Source organism: Oryctolagus cuniculus, chromosome 8, assembly GCF_964237555.1.
Source record: "Oryctolagus cuniculus chromosome 8, mOryCun1.1, whole genome shotgun sequence".
In the NCBI taxonomy this organism is placed as follows: Eukaryota; Metazoa; Chordata; class Mammalia; order Lagomorpha; family Leporidae; genus Oryctolagus; species Oryctolagus cuniculus.
In genome coordinates this window covers 141,733,976-141,754,720 of record NC_091439.1, presented here as the reverse complement: position 1 = coordinate 141,754,720, position 20,745 = coordinate 141,733,976, and the positions used below count along the sequence as shown (strand labels likewise).

General features: G+C 37.9%; 2 pseudogenes; both read right to left on the bottom strand.

Moving 5' to 3' along the window:
• Window positions 1-2,459: 2,459 nt before the first annotated feature.
• On the bottom strand, window positions 2,460-4,305 carry LOC138843457 (inducible T-cell costimulator pseudogene; annotated as a pseudogene).
• Window positions 4,306-18,452: 14,147 nt separating this feature from the next.
• LOC127488288 (U4 spliceosomal RNA) lies at window positions 18,453-18,576 on the bottom strand (annotated as a pseudogene).
• Window positions 18,577-20,745: the final 2,169 nt, after the last annotated feature.

Genomic DNA, 20,745 nt, shown 5'->3' with positions numbered 1-20,745 from the left:
TAGAGATTTTTAAACCCAGCAGACTCTATTTTAGATTGTTTCTCCATATTACAAAACTATTGATTTAAAATCGGCTCCTGATTTTCATTCTACATAGAGTCACTTTATTTGGGGCTTTCCGGGAGCCACTATCTTCTTTGATGGAAAATCTATTATTTGACCTATCTGATGTTAATTATTTCTTAATAGCCTATGAGTTCCCTAAGATAGTATTACCAGAAAGGCAGATATTCCTCTCCTTGAGTTCTTCTTGACCTGTAGATTCTCTAAGGAGAGTCCGCTGTGGAAGAAAGATTATTGGTTTGTGAAAAGAGTAGCGTATCTGTTTTCTTGGGATTTGAGCCTTTATCCCTGCTACATAAAAATCATCAACTCCACCACATTTTTAATTGTTATAAAGATGAGCATGCGGCTGCCAATAAAAGCTTGGAGATAGGTGAATACAGGTCAAATGGTGATCTCACTTCAGCTGTAAATATCTTGAAATCATCTGCTGATAGGGCAAGCATTTAGCCCAGGGTAAGATGCTGTTTATAATGCCCATGTCCCATACATGCCTGAGTTCAAAGCCCACCTGTGGCTCCTGACTCCAGCTTTCTGCTAATGCAGACTCAGGGAGTCAACAGTGGCAGCTCAAGTATTTGGGCTCCTGCCACCCACATAAGGTTTCTAGACTGGGTTCGCAGCTCCTAGTTTTGGTATTGGCCAAACCCTGGCTGTTGGGACATCTTAGGAGTGAACCAACCAAAGGGAGCTCCCTGTCTATATGTCTTTCTGCCTCTCAAAAAAAAATCACCTGTCACCATTTGGTCTACCTCATTTAATAAAAAAATAATAATTATTTTTCCTTACTTGAATTCGAGGCAGTTTTGGAACCACATGAGACAGAATCTTAAAATGAGACTCCTTATTTATGTTAGCTGAGGCACTAGACAAAGGGTTTGAAGGTGAGAGAATAAAACATGATCTAGTTCTTACACGAGGAGGAGGAGGAAATGAGTTACATGATTTTCAAGATATTTAACCATGTCAAGTTTATAAAGGATTGGGAGTGTATGAGTCAGGGAACAGACTGGTCTTCCTGTCAATAAAAACAAAAACAAAAACAAAAACAGAGACTAGCTACTGTGCTAAGTGTCCTATCACACTTCCAAGGGGAAGGAGTCAGGATGCAACAACTCCCTTCATATGATCAGGAGAGAGGGGCTTTCAGAAGATTATCTGGGGAGCATAAATAGTGACTCCTGCCATGTTGGACTTGAATCTGACTCATGCCCAAGACTGATTGGCCACATGTTTTGAAAGTGGAATGACAAAGAGATGGCTTTTTTAAGTGACCTGTATTCTTAGAGTTTGTAAGAACAATTGTTGCTTAAGTTTATGTCATGGAACAGAGGTGGTCCATGTGCACAGGAGAGATGATACAGATTGCCTTAGACCCATATACCTGACTAGAAAGTGCCAGTGATGCCAAAAGTCAAGTGAATTACCATCTTTTCTAGCATAGTAAGTGAAGAGAGAGCTTAACTAAATCAGATTATCTGCAGGTACCTGTCACATCCTATTTCTCCTGTAAATGGTCAGCCTGTATTAGGATTGAATTGGGAAAAAAAGGTAGCTATAATTTTGATTATTGAAAGCTTTTATTATTTTACTAAGATTAGATGTGCCCATGGTGTATTTTGATTATCTGTTAGTGAAGAAAAACATCAACTCTACCCTAAATTTCATGAACAGACATGGGAAGCCCCATAGAATAAATTAAGACATTCTGAATGTCAACAGTAAAGTTTCTTTATAATAAAGAAGTTTTGCTTTTTCAGCCTAATGAGTATGTATGTGTGTGTGTGTGTGTGTGTGTGTTGGAAAATGGTGATCTTGAAAGAATAGAAAAGTTTGGTGTTGGGGAAAAAACATTGCCAATTTGATCCTTTTGATCCTCAGATTATTATCTCTGGCTCTGGGGCCAGTAAATCAATGCTTTATTCTTGGCCCTGTCCATACTTTAGTGAGAAGATACTAAAGTCAGACAAAAATCATAGTTATCAGGAAGATTTTCATTAGATTATTTTATCCATGTAATCTTTTCTCTTCTTTAGAAGTCCTTCTACAGCTTTACTTGTTCTGATATCGCCCTACTTTCTGTTTTTGCCCAGAGCTCAAGTAACGGAATCAAAATCAAGGAGAATTGATTAACCTTAAAAATCAATCAGATTTTCACTAAGTATCTGAATGTTCCAGATAGTATTTTTTAAAAAGATTTATTTACTTATTTGAAAGGCAGAGTTACAGAGAGAGGCAGAGGCAGAGAGAGAGACAGAAAAAGAGAGAGAGACAGAGAGAGAGGTCTTCCATCTGCTGGTTCTCTCCCCAGATGGCCACAATGGCCAGAGCTGAGATGATCTGAAGCCAGGATCCAGGAGCTTCTTCCTGGTCTCCTGCATGGGTTTAGAGGCTCAGGACTTGAACCAGTTTCTACTGCTTTTCCAGGCCATAGCAGAGAGCTGGATTGGAAATGGAGCAGCCGGGATTTGAACTGGAGCCCATATGGGATGCTGGCATTGCAGGTGGCGGCTTTATCTGCTACATCACAGTGCTGGCTGTGCTTTAAAGAAAAAAAATGGCTGCTTTAAAGAAAAAAAATAAAAGAGTTGTTTTACTGCCTTGCTAAAAGTAGGCCTAGACAAAGGGATTCCTTCCCAGTGAGGTCTGTTTGTTGAGTGCATATGAGATGGGCTTTCTATAAAGCTAGTTGCAAGGAGGTGTTTGTTCTGAGAAAGCAGCAGCACCAAGGAAATCTGTGCAAATCCTGCTGGCTTTTAGAGTCACTGGTCCAGAATGAACAAAACATGAGCAGGAGATGGGTGTGGTCCTATCAAGTCAAGTCAGACTCTAGTCGAGGAAACAAGGGACTCTCACTTCAAGTTGAGGGGACCTGACCAATGTGTGCCATGCCCAGGTGCCTGAGAGTTCTGTCAGTGCAGATTTTTTAGCTGTGTTCACTGCTGCTATGAACACGTACTCATTATTTGGGTCATGCACACTTGATTGATATTTCTCTTTTGTAAGCTGAAAAATAAATATGCATTCAAAAATGTAGACTACTGCAAAAGCTGCACATCCTATGGGTAACCAGAACTTCACCTGGCAACAGAGCTTGTGATTCATAAATATGCAAATATTCTCCTCTGAGAATCTCTACTTGAAAAGGAGGAGGGTCAAAAATTGATAGTTTGCAGAAGTAATAGCTGGCATGAGAACTGTCCAAATTATATAGGAAAAAAGAAACTGTTGCTGCATAATTGATATTGACAGAATTTCAGAGCCTTAATGGACACCATGTTTCCACTCTCCTTTGTCTGCCTGAAGTCACAGAGGACTTGTCTCCCTGTCAGCAGCTGTATTTTGAATTGCAGGACAATCTCGGGGTATTTGCATAAAATTTGAACACCTCCATTCTGAAATGTAAACATCTCATACTTGGCAGAGTCATTGATGTCTCCTTAAAGCGATTCCAACACAGCCAAGGAAAGGTTCAGGTGTCTGGAGTTCTCTGCTGAAGACCTCACTGCCAAGCCCCATCTTTGGGCTTTAAAAGCTGTGGCAGGGGCCAGCACTGTGGTATAGTGGGTAAAGCCACCACCTGCAGTGCCAGCATCCCATATGGCTGCAGGTTCCAGTCCAGGCTACTCCTCCTCCGATCTGGCTCTCTGCTATGGCCTGCAAAAGCAGTAAAAGATGGCCCACATGGGAAACCCAAAAGAAGTTCCTGGCTCCTCATTTCGGATTGACGCAACTCTGGCCATTGTGGCCAAATGGGGAGTTAACCAGTGGATGGAAGACCTCTCTCTCTCTCTCTCTCTCTCTCTCTCACTCTCAGACTCTCCTTCTTTCTCTGTGTAACTCTTTCAAGTAAATAAATGAATCTTTTTTTTAAAAAAGCTGTGAAAGACTAGTTACAAATACTGGCAAATTTTCAGATTCCCTTAATTGATACCATCTTTAATTTACATTTACAGAAAAGGTTGTTTTTTAAATGTAATTATAATGAGCTACTTCTCAGCAATTTCCCTTTTATCTCTGTCATTTTATTATAGTTCTGACCAAGCTACCGATTTTTTTTTCACAGTAATGACAATATATTGTATATCGTAAGGTGTGTATCACTTTTAAACTTTCTTTTCTTTGAATTTAGACATATCACTTATGAGCATCTTTAGTATCTTAGCTGAAGGCAGTACTTACACTGTGAAGCTGAGTCACCAGCTTCCTCAGAGTTCTATAAGTTGTCCTGATGATGTTCATATACAAAATTTTTCAGGGCTATCTTTGTCCAATGTAGTCATTCACAAGTACCAGGTAATATACTTAGTACATTTCTTGATTATTATGGAACTTTAAATTTCACTAGATTTAAAAACTAACATATTTTGAGCTAATTCTAATAAGCAGCACAATCTTTGACTTACAATTTTATTGTTTTTTAAAAATATTTCTTTTTTAATGTATTATAATAGTCTATTTTTCACTAGCTTTCCCATTATCTCATTGCCTGTCTATTATGGCTCCTACTGAATTACTCCTTTCTACTCACAGTCATCATTTTATTTCATAAAAATCCAACATGTTTTTATTACTGTCTTTAAGATTACCATCACCTGTATTTTTCTTTAATATCCCAGTGTATTCCAGACCTGCCACTGTGAATTCATGGCCATGTTGGTTAAGTGTTCATTATGAGGTCATGAACTCCATCAAAATTCTCTAAGTTGTGCTAGCAACCGTCATGCACACATGTTTTCAGAGACATTTTAGACCCACATGATAGTCACTCTTTTCAGGTACTATATTAGGTTCTTTTCAGGTTCTTTTTTATATTTCATGAAATTCTAAACTTCCTATTAATATATGAAAGTTTCAATAGAATGAGTTAAAATCCATCTATTTTAAAGATTTCTCTGATAAGTGTATGATCTTCATTTGATTTACATTTTGTGAAAATTATTTCATTTTCCTTTTTTAAGGTAATTATTATCATTTCCAGTAATTTACCTCATATTTGCTTGTCATTCTGCTATTACTTCTAGAAAATAATTGTTACTTACCCTGGTCACAGTGTATTTTATTTCATAACACCTAGATTCTCTTTTAATGTATTTATTTTGTGTGTGTGTGTGTGTGTGTGTTTGAGCTTATATCACCCATGTGTATCCTTGGTATCCCATTTAAAGCTAATTAACCACTGTGAACTTGAGGCCATCTTGGTTGTATTTTTTTTAACTTTTATTTAGTAAATATAAATTTCCAAAGTACAGTTTATGGATTACAATGGCTCCCCCCCCCATAATTTCCCTCCCACTTGCACCCCTCCCATCTCCTGCTCCCTCTCCCATTCCATTCACATCAAGATTCATTTCCTTTTTTTTTTTTAATTTTTTTGACAGGCAGAGTGGATAGTGAGAGAGACAGAGAGAAAGGTCTTCCTTTTGGCATTGGTTCAGCCTCCAATGGCTGCCATGGCTGGTGCTCTGTGGCTGGCACACCACGCTGATCTGAAAGCAGGAGCCACATGCTTCTCCTGGTCTCCCATGCGGTGCAGGGCCCAAGCACTTGGGCCATCCTCCACTGCACTCCTGGGCCATAGCAGAGAGCTGGCCTGGAAGAGGGGCAACTGGGACAGAATCTGGCACCCTGCCTGGGACTAGAACCTGGTGTGCCGGCGCCGCAAGGTGGAGGATTAGCCTATTGAGCCACGGCACTGGCCAAGATTCATTTTCAATTATCTTTATATACAGAAGATCAATTTAGTATATATTAAGTAAAGATTTCATCTGTTTGCACCCACACAGAAACACACAGTGTAAAATACTGTTTCAGTTCTAGTTATAGCATTACTTCACATTGGACAACACATTAAGGACAGATCCCACATGAGGAGTAAGTGCACAGTGACTCCTGTTGTTGACTTAACAATTTGACACTCTTGTTTATGGCATCAGTAATCTCCCTAGGCTCTAGTTATGAGTTGACAAGGCTATGGAAGCCTTTTGAGTTTGCCGACTTCAATCTTTTTCCGACAGGGTTGTATTTTGTTTTTAAAGAAACTTTCATTGGCCACAAAATTGCATAAGTTTTTCTGACAATTTTCATGTATACAATTTTTCAGAGACTTCTTAGGCAAATTTGGTCATTCTCCTTTTCCAAGTATTATATTTGATGGCAATTATGAATTTTTCCAGAACTATGACATTTATCTTTGATTTCTGAAAGTGTCAATAGTTTAATTCAAGTTACTGACACTTTTCCTTCATGGTTATAATGGTATTTGATGTGGATTTTTAAATTTTGTGAAAATTTTTAATTTATATTTCTTCTTAATATATTGTAATTGTTTAGTTTTCAACAATTTCATTTATATCTGTTGGTCACTCTATATTGCTCCTACAAAAATTCTCACATCTTTCAAAGTGATCATCATTTATTTATTTCATATCATCTGCATGCTTTTTCATCTGTTTTATAAATTATAGTTAATACTAATACCTGTATATTAACATCCTAGTGCAAGTCAATCTTAGCAGTAGAATCCCATGGCCATCTTGGTTGGCTTTGTTATTATGAGGTCCCCAACTCCATCACAATACTACAACTGTTCCTGGCTACCATATTTTACACATATTTTTAGAAATATCTTAGACTCATTTGATAATTCATCATTTTGAAGGTTTTTTTTTTTTACTTTTTCTGGACTTTATGGAATTTTAACTTTCTCTTTGCTTTTTAAAGGTTCTAATAGAATATTTCCAGATATAGACATCTTTCCCTCAAGATTTTTGTGGTACATTACAAATTTCCCCATTCCTCTGGCCCCTTATGCTCTAATAATATTTCATATCATTATACCTATATACTTATCACAATTAATGAACCACAGCTATATTTCTAAACTTTTTAATCCAAATTTATTTTATCTCTTCCACCCAGCCCAGTGTCTGTCAATTAACATTCTGTGTTCAGGATAAGTTTTTCTTTTAATATTAACTTCCACATGCAAAGGAGAACAAGCAGTTTTTGTGTCTCTGAGTCTGGCTTATTTCACTCAATGTTATGTTCTCTATTTGTAGCACCCATTTTGCTACAAATGACAGGACTTCATTCTTTTCATAGTTGAATAATAGTTCATTGTGAATATATATCCCATTGTCTTTATCCATTCATCTTATTAAGCATATTTGGTTGATTCCATATTTTCGTTATTGTGAACAGTTCTGCTATAAACATAGTGGAGCAGAATCTCTTTGATACAATGAGTTCAAATATTTTGGATAATACTCAGTGTTGGGATCATTGGAGCATATGGAGATTCTATTTCTAGATTTCTAGGAATCTCAATATTGTTTTCAATGGTGACTGTATAAAGTACACTCCTGATAACAGTGTATAAAATTCTAGTTTTTCTATATCCTCACCAGCATATTAATGCTTTCTCCTTTTTGGATAATATTCATTGTGATAAGGGTGAAGTTATATTAATTTGCACTTCCCTGATAGCTAACATTATTGAGCATATATATGTGTGTGTGTGTGTGAGTGTGTGTGTTGATCATTTGCATTTATACTTTTGAGAACTGTCTATTCAGGTCCTTTGCTCATTTTTTAAATATGTATTTATTTATTTGAAAGTCTGAGTTACACAGAGAGAGGAGAGGCAGGGAGTCAGAGAGAGAGAGAGGTCCTCCATCCAATGGTTCACTCCCCAATTGGCCACAATGGCTGGAGCTGTGCCAATCCGAAGCCAGGAGCCAGGAGCTTCCTCTAGGTCTCTCACACGTGTGCAGGGGCCCAAGGACTTGGGTCATCTTCCACTGCTTTCCCAGCCAATAGCAGAGAGCTGGATTGGAAATGGAGCAGCTGGGTCTCGAACTGGCATCCACATAGGATGCCGGCACTTCAGGCCAGGGTGTTAACCTGCTGTGCCACAGTGCCAGCCCCTCTTTGCTCATTTTTAAACTGGTATCTATAGGGATATGAAATACACTTTATGTGAAAAACCTCATGAAAATCACTCATAGAGTTTTTATTTTCTCATTTATGTTCAAACAACATGTTCATGGTGCCGAATGCCCCTCATTATCCTCAAAGAACTGAGACTGGGATCTCATTAGTACCCATGATGGTGGATGCAGCTGTATTCTGCGCAGAGCTGTAAGGGAGGAAGCAAAGGCAAGTTCAGGGACCAAAAGGATTCATGACAATGGATAAACTAGATTGACAGCATAATATATAATTATGTATCTTTAAAATTATGAGATTAAACTTTTATATATACATACTTAAATAAAAGTTAATATGAGCTTTTCAAAAAAATATATGGATATACTCTCATATTAACCCTTTGTTGGAGCTTGCAAATATTTTCTCCCAATTTTTCAGACTTCTCTTAACTCCCTGATTGCTTCTTTTGCTGTGCAGAAGCTTCTGAGTTTGATATAAATTCATTTGTCTAGTTCTTCATTTGTCAGTGTTTTGGGGGTCTTATCCAAGAAGTCATCATGTTACACAAATATCTTGGAGAGTTTCCCCTTATATTTTCTTTCAGAAAGTTCAGAGCCATAGATTAAAATCTTAAATTTAGGTTTTTGATCCACCTTGAGTTGATTTTATATATAATGAGAGGTTAATACCACACACACACACACACACTTTAGTTTTGAAGAACTGTTTATTGAAAAGACTACCCCTTTTTAAATGTACATTCTATGGAACTTTGGTCAAAAATCAGTTGCCTGAATGCACATGAAGTGATTTCTGGACATTTTATTTTCTTCCATTGATCTATTTGACAATTTTATGTTATTACTGAAACTTTGTAATATGCTTTGAATTAGGTACTATGATGCCTCGACCTTTATTGAAAAATGAAATGACACAGATTGCTAGGTACAAGATCAATATAGGGCTTGGTATTGTGGCATAGCATGTAAAGCTACTGCCTGCAAAGCTAGCATTCCAAATGGGTACCAGTTTGAGTCCTGGTACCTCCATTTCTGATCCAGCTCCCTGCTAATAGCCTGGGAAAGCTGTGGAAGATGCTCCATGTTCTTGGACCCCTGAACCCATTTGGGAGACCAGAAGAAGTTCCTGGTTTCTGGCTGGCTCTGGCCTGGCCTAGTTTAGTTGTTGTAGCCATTTGGAGAGTGAATCAGTAGATGGAAGATTCTCTCTCTCTCTCTCTCTCTGTCTCTCCTCTTTCTCTCTCTCTCTGTAACTCTGCCTTTCAAATTAATAAAGAAAAAAGTTAAAAATTATTTTAAATGAGACATATCTATCTATCCATCTAATCAACAGAATTGCTATGTACAAAGAAGACACAAATAGGAAACAATTTTAAAGGACACAGACAGACTAGAAAATGAATACCCATACAAGAAATGAAACAAGGAAGGACTAATCTATGTAATATCTTCAAGTGTTATTTAAAAAAATATAGAGTAGTACATAATTCCTATCAGTTTGTTTGACAAAGATTTTAAACGAAGTTTGAGAAAACATTGTATTTTCATCAAAATTGATACAGGCCTTTCTTTTTGGTGATTTTAGCTCCCACATATAAAGGAGAACCTGTGGTATTAGTCTTTCTGTGTCTGTCCAGCATGTTTTTGTTTTTGCTTTTTTGCTCAAGTTTACTTTGCTATTCTGGGTAGTTTTTTTCATACATATTTTTGGATTGTTTTTCTACTTCTATAAAGAATGTCATTGGTATATTGACAGGGATTGCACTGAATGCATACTTAAGATGCTATAGATTCTTAATGATAATAAATCTTACAATCCATGAGCAAGAAATATCTTCACATTTTTATGTCCTTGATGATTTCTTTCATCCATATTTTATAAATTTTATTGTAGAGATCTTTCATTTCTTTGGTTAAATTTATTCCTAAATATTGGATTGTGTTTGTGATATTGTGAATGGGATTTCAAACCTGATGTCTCTTTCAGTGAGATCATTGTTGGTACATAAAAATCCTACTGTTTTGGTTTGCTCCCTTTGTAACTGTGATTTCACTGAACTGATTTATAAATTCTAACAGATTTTTGCTGTAGTGCTTGGTTTTCATCCAGGTACAACATCATAAAATTTGCAAATCTTAATTTTAAAAGTTTATTTATTTATTTGAAAGGCAATTACAGAGAGGGCAAGGCATAGAAAGAGAAATATTCCATCTATTTGTTCACTCCCCAAATCGCTGCAACAACCAGGCCTGGGTCAGTCTGAAGCCAGGAGCTAGAGATTTATCCAAGTCTCCCACATGGGTTCAGGGGCCCAAGCACTTGGTCCATCCTCTGCTGCTTTCCCAGGTGCATCAGTAGAGAGGTGGATCATGAGTGGAGTATCCAAGAATCCAACTGGTGATCATATGGGATGCTCATGCTGCAGGCGGTAGCTTTACCCATGATACCACAGAGCTGGTCCCAAATATGGCTATTTTGAATTACTACTTTCCAATTTTAATTACCTTATTTATTTTCCCTCCCAAAATGTTCGTGCTAGTACTTCCAACAATATACTGAATAAGACTGGTGAAAAATGGACATTTTTCTCTTATTCCATATTTGAAAAGAAGTGATTTCTGCTTTATACTTTTCAGTATAAAAGTAGCTGTTGGTCTGTCTTTTTTTTTTTTTTTTTTTGACAGGCAGAGTTAGACAGTGAGAAAGAGAGAGACAGAGAGAAAGGTCTTCCTTTGCCATTGGTTCACCCTCCAATGGCCTCCGCGGCCAGCATGCTGCGGCCGGCGCACCGCGCTGATCCGATGGCAGGAGCCAGGAGCCAGGTGCTTTTCCTGGTCTCCCATGGGGTGCAGGGCCCAAGCACCTGGGCCATCCTCCACTGCACTCCCTGGCCACAGCAAAGAGCTGGCCTGGAAGAGGGGCAACCGGGACAGAATCCGGCGCCCCAACCGGGACTAGAACCCGGTGTGCCGGCGCCGCAAGGCGGAGGATTAGCCTGGTGAGCCGCGGCGCCGGCGCCGCTGTTGGTCTGTCTTATAAAGGCTTTATAATTTTGAGATGTGTTCTTTTTAACCTAATTTGTAGAGGATTTTTTTATTATAGAGATATTCGATTTTATCAACTGCTTTCTGTGTCTGTTAAAATGCTCACATGATTTTTCCCTCATTCTGTTGATGTGATTTATGAGGTTTTTGATTTCCAAATGTTGAATCACCCTTGCATCTTTAGATGAAATCAAACTTACTGTTATGTATAATCACTGATGTAGCTTTGGATTTGGTTTACTAATGTTTTGTTGAAAACTTCTGCATTTATGTTCATCAAGCATACTGGTCTGTAGTTTTATTTTTTGTGTTGTGTCTTTGGTTTTGGTATTGGTAATGCCAGCTTTCTGAAAAGTATTTTATAGTTTTCTTTTTTAAAAGTATTTATTTACTTGAAAGGCAGTTACACAGAGGCAGGGGGAGGGTAAGATAAATAGCAAAAGCAAGAGTGAGCAAGAGAGAAAGAGTCTTTCATCCATTGGTTTACTTACCAAATGGCTGCAATGGCCAGGGCTGAGCCAATCCTAAGACAGAAGCCAGGAGCTTCTTCTGGGTTTTCCTCATGGGTGCAGGGGTCCAAGGACTTGGGCCATCTTCTACTGCTTTCCAAGGCCATTAGCAGAGAGCTGGATCTGAAGTGGAGCTGCCAGGCTTCAAATTTTCAAATTGGCACCCACGTGGGATGCTGGCACTCAGGCCAGGGCTTTACCTGCTTCTGCCACAGTGCTGGCCCCTTACAGTTTTGTATACTCTAAAATATTTTGCAGTAATTTGAAGAGTATTTGAGTTATTCCTTTTTAAATGTTTTATAGAATTTAGGGTTTTCTTTGTTGGGAAACTTTTATTAATTACTACTTCAGTAGTATTATTCAGGAATTTACTTGAGGCTTTTAATTTGTTAACACACAGTTCATAGCAGCTTTTTATGACACATCATATTCTGTAGTATCAATTGTAATGTCTACTTTTCTTCTCAACTTTTATTTATTGAGGTTTTTTTCTTCTTTTTTTGTTACTCTGGATAAAGACTGTTCTATTTTGTTTATCTTCTTAAAGAACCAGCTATTTGTTTTATATCTCTAATATTCTTTTAGTTTCAATTTCATTTATGACTGTTCTTATATTTATTTTTTCTTGTGCCCTGCTAATTTTTGCCTATGGCTTGTTTTTCTTTTTCTGTGTTTTTTTTTTTTTAAGATTTATATTTTTTTGAAAGTCAGAGAGAAGAGGCAGAGAGAGAGGTCTTCCATTCACTGGTTCACTCCCCAGTTGGCCATAATGACCAGCGTTGTGCCAATCTGAAGCCCGGAGCTTCTTCCAGGTCTCCCACACAGGTGCAGGTTCCCAAGGACTTGGGCCATCTTCTACTTCTTTCCCAGGCCATAGCAAAGAGCTGGATAGAGGCTGGCACCATGGCTCACTTGGCTAATCCTCCACCTGTGGTGCTGGCACCTCAGGTTCTAGTCCGGGTTGGAGCACCAGGTACTAGTCCCAGTTGCTCCTCTTCCAGTCCAGCTCTCTGCTGTGGCCTGGGAGGGTAATGGAGGATGACCCAAGTGCTTGGGTCCCTGCACCCACATGGGAGACCAGGAGGAAGCACCTGGCTCCTGGCTTCAGATTGGCACAGCACCAGTTGTGGCAGCCAATAGGGGAGTGAACCAACAGAAGGAAGACCTTTCTGTCTCTCTCTAACTGTCTATAACTGTCTCTGTCTCTCTCTCTCTCACTGTCTAACTCGGCCTGTCCAAAAAAAAAAAAAAAAGAGGAAGAAGAAGAAGAAGAAGAGCTGGATAGAAAGTGGAGCAGCTGGCTCTCCAACCGCTGCCCATATGGGATGCCAGCACTTCAGGACAGGGTGTTAAACCACTGCACCACAGTGCTGGCCACTTTTTCTGGGTTTTTGAGATGCAGCATTAGACCATTTATTTAAGATCTTTCAAATTTAAATGTAAGCACTTGTCATTATAAAATTTCCTCTTAATACTGCTTTTGCTGTGTTCTATGCTTTGATATGTTGTGTTTTCATATTCATTTGGTTTAAGAAATTTTCTGACCTCTTTTTAATTTTTTAAAATGATACATTGGTCATCATGTTGTTTAATTTTCATGTACCTGTGAACTTTCCAGTGCCCTTTTTTATTATTATTGATGTCTAGTTTGATTGATTTCAGTCTGAGAAGGTAGGTACATGGTATGATTTCAATCTTTTGAAGTTTTTGAGACTTGATTTCTTTATTAGTAATCAGTGTCAGCATTGTCTACATGTGCCACAGGTTTCCGTTCTTCAGCCTTTTGTGGATGTTACAGTATGACTTTGAAGTGGCGTGAGCTTCCATAGGTTCTTAGTCCCTAGAGTTGTCAGTCATACTGGGGTTTGTGATGTCTGTATCCACATTTCTGGTCATGCTACCCTTTTCTACCAGGCAAACATGAATATTTCTGGTGCTTGTGGCAGCAAAATTTATGGCCTTTTTACTATACTATGTGGATAAGACATTCCCCAGGTCCTGATATGTTAGCCTGAATAATACCCAGAAATTTAGCATCATGAGTTCAAGTCCCAAGTCTGGGAAATGTTAAGGAGACATTCCCTGAGTCCTACAGGGTGAATACAGTTTATGCTGAGGGTTGTGTATCAGCAGGTCTGGGTCTGGAGCACTGGAATGCTTATAGGCTCCATTCCCTAGGGTCTAGGTGTATTTACATGACTCTCTGAAATACAGTACACAGAGTGCCAGCCCTGGAGATACAGGATACAGCAGGGTCCTTATCCAGGTCTCTCAGGTTGACTGCCAATTATTCCAGGGATTGAATTCCAGCCTGAAGCATACAAAGATAGGACTGTATAACTCCCACAGATGAGTGTTATTCCAGGGTTTATAACACCAGCAGCAGCAATCCTAGAGCTTTAGATAGTGGAGAGAACTTTCCTTTGTGCCTACAAGGCATGCAAAAATGATGCACTGTCCTGCCTTCCAGCACCATGTGCCAAGAGTTTCAGAAGAGGCCTCTTTAGTTCTGGTACTCTGGAATTCTGTATGAGATGCTACTTGTTACTAGCGATATGAGGCCGTGAGAATTTCTCTATATCATACAGAGCAAGCAAGTAGAGCTCCAGAGCTCCTGCAGTTGCAGAGTTCACAAGGGCTGTCTCTACCATGGAAAATGCCCATGCTGTTTCTGGGGAATTCTGGTAGCAAAGGGGCTGCTTGCTTCATCCAAGGCAGGTGGAGTACAGTAGCTTCTTAAAAGTCTGGCACTTTAGGGACAGGCGAAGGCAATGTGGGTTTTGTCTTTGAAGCAAGGAAGTTGCTCAAAACCCAATCATCCCCCACAAATCTGCTTTCACTTGTAGGAAGCCTCCAAAAGGAGACACTGTATTGAATATTTTTCCATTTTGTATTAAAATGAGTATCTTGGCTGGTAAAGAAGGTTTTAAAACATAGTCTTATGTTTATATAAGGTAAATAAATTTTTTTACTAACCACTTTTTACGCAAACTTAAAGTTATCATTAAATTCTAGAATTAATTCCAAAGACTGAAATGACTACCTCCACTGAGATAGCTACAACCTTATAGCTAATGTGTGCTCTTCCCCTCCCTTTTGTTCAACAAACAGACCCACCAATCATCATTTCACTAGCTGAAAGGCACTAAATAATTTTCTTCATAGTACCACAGGGACCTAATATCTCCAAGTGGAACAGATAATTGGTTTCTTGATTTTGACAGCAAGAAATGAATCAGTAAGTTATCAGAGGATGACTTCCTAATTGCAGAAGGATTTTAACTTGCTTGCCTTTTTGGGAAATGAAATTATATTTTCCAATAGACATATCTATCACAGTACCTGACAGAGATGATCAATACATCATCATAAATAAAACCAGCAAGCATACCATAGTGATTATTTGCACTTTTAATGCATTTGTTAATCTTTATTGAATAGATTTATTGTCATACAATGAAGATAACTGGGTAAAAGCTCTGTCAATCATATGGAAAAACATAAAGGTCACTTTTTATATGTAAAACTTTCAAGTTTGCACTTAAAAAGCAAAACTAAACAAAAAGCACACTGGCAAGGTGGTTTTCACAGAATGATATACTATATTCAAAACTGAGAAAAGGAAACAATATTGATGCCCCATTCTTAAAAATTAGTCAGATTTTTCCCAAAAAATAAGGTAGACACTCGTAGGGCTGAGTTCTGCTGAAACTTTAAAATATATATTAAAATAAAAATACCAAAAGTGGACAGCTCCACATAAAATGAGAACACATTTCCCTAACAAAATTCAGAAAGAGTCCTGATTTCCCCACCACTGAAATTCTGTCATTGGGCTAATGATGCTTCACTGCCCTACTCTGTTATTAGTGGTCAACAAATGTAGATTCTGAATCTACTTTTTTTCTATCCAATTAAAGAACTACATTGGTGATGAGGCAGAAAATGAACAAATTAAATGCAAATACTTTAATTTTCAGAAATTTTGATTTTTTCATTACTTTACCTCTCCCCAAATTGAAAGAGATATTTTTGAAATGTTTCTAATAAATTAGTATAGAAAAATTATGTTTGGTACATTAACAGAGCAGTTATCCATTTTCTCAAAGTATAGGAATTTCAATTATTTTATTATTTGATTTGTGGTCATTTGTATTATCACAATTGCCATAAAAATGATAACTTCAAAATTAAGCCTACAACTAGAGATAAATAGCTATATTTCTATGAATTGTCCATGAGGCAAATGTTATCCAAACATCTCTTGTAGATTTCCATTATTCATTATTCCTGAAAAATCACTTCAGAGACAAAACAATTTTTTGTTTCAAATTTGTGACAACATCTTAATACTTCTGATAACTATAATCAATAGCAGGTAGTAAGACTTGTTTTCCAATGTGTTATATTAATGTATTTAAGTAATTAATAATGTATTTTAAGATAATTCTATTAATGTGTAAGTTTAGTGAAGAAATCTTAATAACACCAGAGATTGCTTAAAAGTGAAAAAATATTATAATTTTAATGAAACTGGCTGATATTGAAGGTTCCCTTCCAAAAATGAAATTCTATAAATCAATAAACTTAAAATTTGCTTTTATTACTAGGCATTTATCTTCATAAAAATATAACATTTAATTTATATCTAATAGTATAGTTCATTTGTATATTATAAGTACTACAGGATTTTTCTTCGCTTATTCTTTAAAAAAAAAAAAAACTACAAGATAACACTTTGGCTCTCCTGAACTGAAAATAATGAAAATGTTGTTCAGTATGAACTGCTTAAAAAAAGTACATAGGCTGGCGCCATGACTCACTTGGCTGATCCTCTGCCTGCGGCGCCAGTACCCTGGGTTCTAATCCCGGTTGGGGCCCCAAGTTCTATTCCCAGTTGCTCCTCTTCCAGTCTAGCTCTCTGCTGCTGCCCAGGAAGGCAGGAGGGTGGCCCAAGTGCTTGGGCCCTGCACCCACATGGGAGACCAGGAGGAAGCACCTGGCTCCTGGCTTTGGATCAGCACAGCACACCAGCCATAGCAGCCATTTGGGGGATGAACCAATGGAAGGAAGACCTTTCTCTCTGTCTCTCACTGTCTAACTCTGCCTGTCAAAAACAAATATAAACATATGACCTTGGGAACATTTTTTGAAGCACAAAATCCCTGACATGACACCAGAAGTACATAAGGACATTTAACACACATGGGTCCTTTCTAGCATGTCACATGACAACTTGTAAGATTTTCTTGGTAATACTCAGGCAATATGCATGTTCGTGATTCAGAAAATCTGATGAGGTTGCAAGCAATGAAAATAATAGGTGATCCTAGTAAGAAGAAAAACTTGAAGTCCTTTCCTTTTTTCCTTGAAAGCCCTAAGAAAGGGTGCCTTCTTCCACATGAGGGACACAAGCACTAAATCTCAAAACTAGGTGGGAGGAGACCTGGAAATTTAGGGACCTCCTGCTAGCCTGCATGCTCTCTATTAAACATGGTTTATCCCCTCTGAAACTCATGGGCACGGTTAATCCAGTGATGTGAAATTCAGCAGTGAGAACAGGTGAGGCCCTGCAGGAAGTGATCAGGATCCATTCATGTGTTCATGGATTAATGCCTTATCCTTAGGGGACCGCAACATAGACCACTTTGGATTGGCCCCCTCTGCACCCCTTCTGTCTGTCCACTGGTTTCTGTGCCACCCCAGGACTCTACCAACAAGAAGATCATCACCTGATGCTGCCCCTAGACCCTGCGCCAAAACCATGAGGTCAATAATACCGCTTCCTTCTCACACACCGAGCCTGTGCTGCTGCACGATTAGCAACAAGAAAACTGACCCAGACCCCTACGCCGAGAGGACTGCTTGAGATCTGCTGCCTCACTCAAGGAAATCAGGTCATACTGGAAGTTCAAGTTCTCCCTCACCACACAGAGATTGGAAAGCTGATGCCCCAGGGTTCAAAGAAGCTGCAGGCGGGGACTGCACACCACCCCGTGGTCCTGACGGCCAGCCCACTGCATACCAGAGTCCTAGCATCCTCCTGAGGGCTCCTGCGGTGTGGGAAACACAAACAGTAGCACTGGCTGAGCGGCCTGGAGCCCCTCTCAGGAGATATACCTTGTTCGATGACCGTACTTTGTGTAGTTCTTCTTGTCAGTGTATACACTTTAGAAATTGATTACAGCAGAAAACACATATGAACATGTATTTTAAAAAAAACTTGTCCTTTAGGAAAATTTTAGACCTATAGAGCTAACGAAAAAAAAAAGGTACAAATGTGAATTTTTGAATAAACATCTAGCTTTCATGAATGCATGGTGTTATAAACCACACTAAATATATCACTGAGAACCAGAAGTAAATTGGACTGTCTTATTTTGTGATTTGAAATCTAACATCTTTTACTTTTCCTGCACAGAAGGTAAATTATGTTGTGATATGAAACTCAGTCTAAGTTTAGATACACAGGGGCAAGTTGCTTGCTCTAATGAAAACAAATCTGTTAGATCACTTACCCCAGATATTCCACTACCTTTAAAATAATATATCTATCATGGTGCATCATGAAGAAAATATACTTATGCCTAAAAATTTAAGTACAACTATTATAAACTGTTCAACAAAACTTAAAATTGTATGTTTTCAATATTGTGAAATGGAACATTTTTCTTTGCTTCCCAATAAAAGCATGTCACAGTTTAATGTCTTGAGAATAAGAAGTGAGAGTTTATAAAGTGAAATACATTTTAAGGAGAGAATTTATAATGTTTATTTTTGAACCATTTATAAAATGTTCATTTTGAAATGCATTTTTTATTTGCATGTTAAAATTGTAACATTATCTATATATAAGTATTTTCATTCATCCTTACTGGTTATTGCAAACTACCACCTACCAGAATTAATTGCTTCCAACCATTTATGATTTGTTTCTTGACTTCAATTAACAATAATCGCACCTCGGATAAACCTCATTGGCTACGATACTGCCACTGTGCAAAGCTGTCTCTTCACTTCAAAGAAAAATAATTGATTTATCTCTTGAGAAAACAAGTAAAAATAATTTGGCATCATTTTACAAAATTGAAGTCCACAGAACTCTAAAACCACTGCAGGAATATTCTATAAACATGTACTCATACATATTGTTCTTACAATAGATTCATACCCATGTCATATGAGAGGAATTCCTTGCTCAAATTCAAAATTTTCACATTCTTCTCAGTATTTAATATGGTGACTGTAGTTGGCACAAGAAATTCTCTTTTTTAATATGTATTTATTTGAAAGTCAGAGTTACAGAGAGGCAGAGGCAGAAGCGGTCAGAGAGAGGTCTTCTATATGCTGGTCCACTCCCCAAATGGCTGCAACAGTGGGAGCTGCACTGATCTGAAGCCAGTAGCCAGGAGCTTCTTCCAGGTCTCCCATGTGTGTGCACGGGCCCAAGGACATGGGCCATTTTCTACTGCTTTCCCAGGCCATAGCACAGAGATGGATTGGAAGGGGAGCAGCCAGGTCTCAAACCACCACCCATGTGGGATGCCAGCACTGCAGGCAACAGCTTTACCTGCTGTGCCACAATGCTGGCCCCACACAAGTGATTCTCTACAATTAAAAGAAGAAATTTGGGTATGATCACCTTTCTAGCCTTCTTGTTTTTTGGGGGGCAGAGTGTTTGAATTTAGACTGACAACGATTCAGCCCACTCCACAAAGAAAAATGCCTAAATATTAGAGCATTGCTCCTGACCTCTCCTCAGTTGTTCCTCTATATGGGATTTCTTAATGACTTACATGATTCGAGATATGGGAAGGAGTAAATGAGCTACCATACTTCCTTGTGTTGTACTTAGGATGTTTTTAGGATGCCTACAAATGAACATGAGTTCTTGTCTGCCCTCATTTATACTGTAAATTTAGAACATAATATGTGCACTGCAAGTGACTAGGTAAGGATGCAAGGTACTGGGGCAACAGAAGGAAGTCTTTTTTTGCTAAGCACCAAGACTAACAACTCTGTGGGCTATAAAGCTCACATTTCCTTTTATGTCTAGCTTTAAATCATTCAGAATGCAGAGAAAGTAGGAATGTAAGTTATGAACACTCTTCACTGCCAGAAATTTTATGATACTCATGAGTTTATATTCAGGAATGACTTAAAATTTAAACAAAAATACCATAGTGAATTTTAAGGGATTCATCAATATCTATATTTGTAATTAAAATTCACATCTATAATTATATCTACTTTCACATGATTTGACAGAAATTATTATCTGGGATGGGTATTTAACAATGCCTTTTATAATTATAATATTGTATCAAAAATAATCCTTGAAACACTTGGGAAGTTGATGCTATAAACATGTTTAACCAAAAATTAAATATCTTGGAAAAAATTTAAAGATGTGAAAGATCTCCACAATGGAAATTACAAAACATTAAAGAAAAAAAAAAAGAACACAAAAGAAAATGGAAAAATCTTCCATATTTGTGGATTGGAAGAATTAATATCATAAAAATGTTCAAACCAGCCAAAGCAATTTATAGATTCAATGAAATCCCAGTAAAAATACCAAGGACATTATTCTCAGATTTGTATGGAAACACTAGAGACCCCAAATAGCTAAAGCAACTTTAAACAAGGAAAATAAAGTCAGAATAATCACAATACTAGATTTCAAGACATACTACAGGGCCAGGGCAGTTATAAACAAAACAGCCTAGAAGTGGCACAAAAATAGACATGTACACCAAAGAAACAAAATATAAACCACAGAAGTTAATCCATGCATCCACAATCAACCAATGAACTAAAAATCAATCTCTGAAGAAAGGACTATCTCTTTAACAAATGGTGCTGGAGAAATTGGACCTCTACATTCAGAAGTATGAAATAAGACCTGTATTAACACCCTATACAAAATCAACTCACAATTGATCAAGGATCTACATCTATGACCTGATACTATCAAATTACTAGAGGAAACCATTGGGGAAACTCTGCAAGACATTGGCATAGGCAAAGATGTCTTGGAAAAGACCCCAGAAGCACAGGCAATGAAAGAAGAAAGAGCCAAAAGCAAAGAAGCTTCTGTGTTGCAAAGAAAACACTCAGCAGCAAAGTGAACGTACAGAACTGAAGAATATAGTTGTACTCTACATAATTGATAA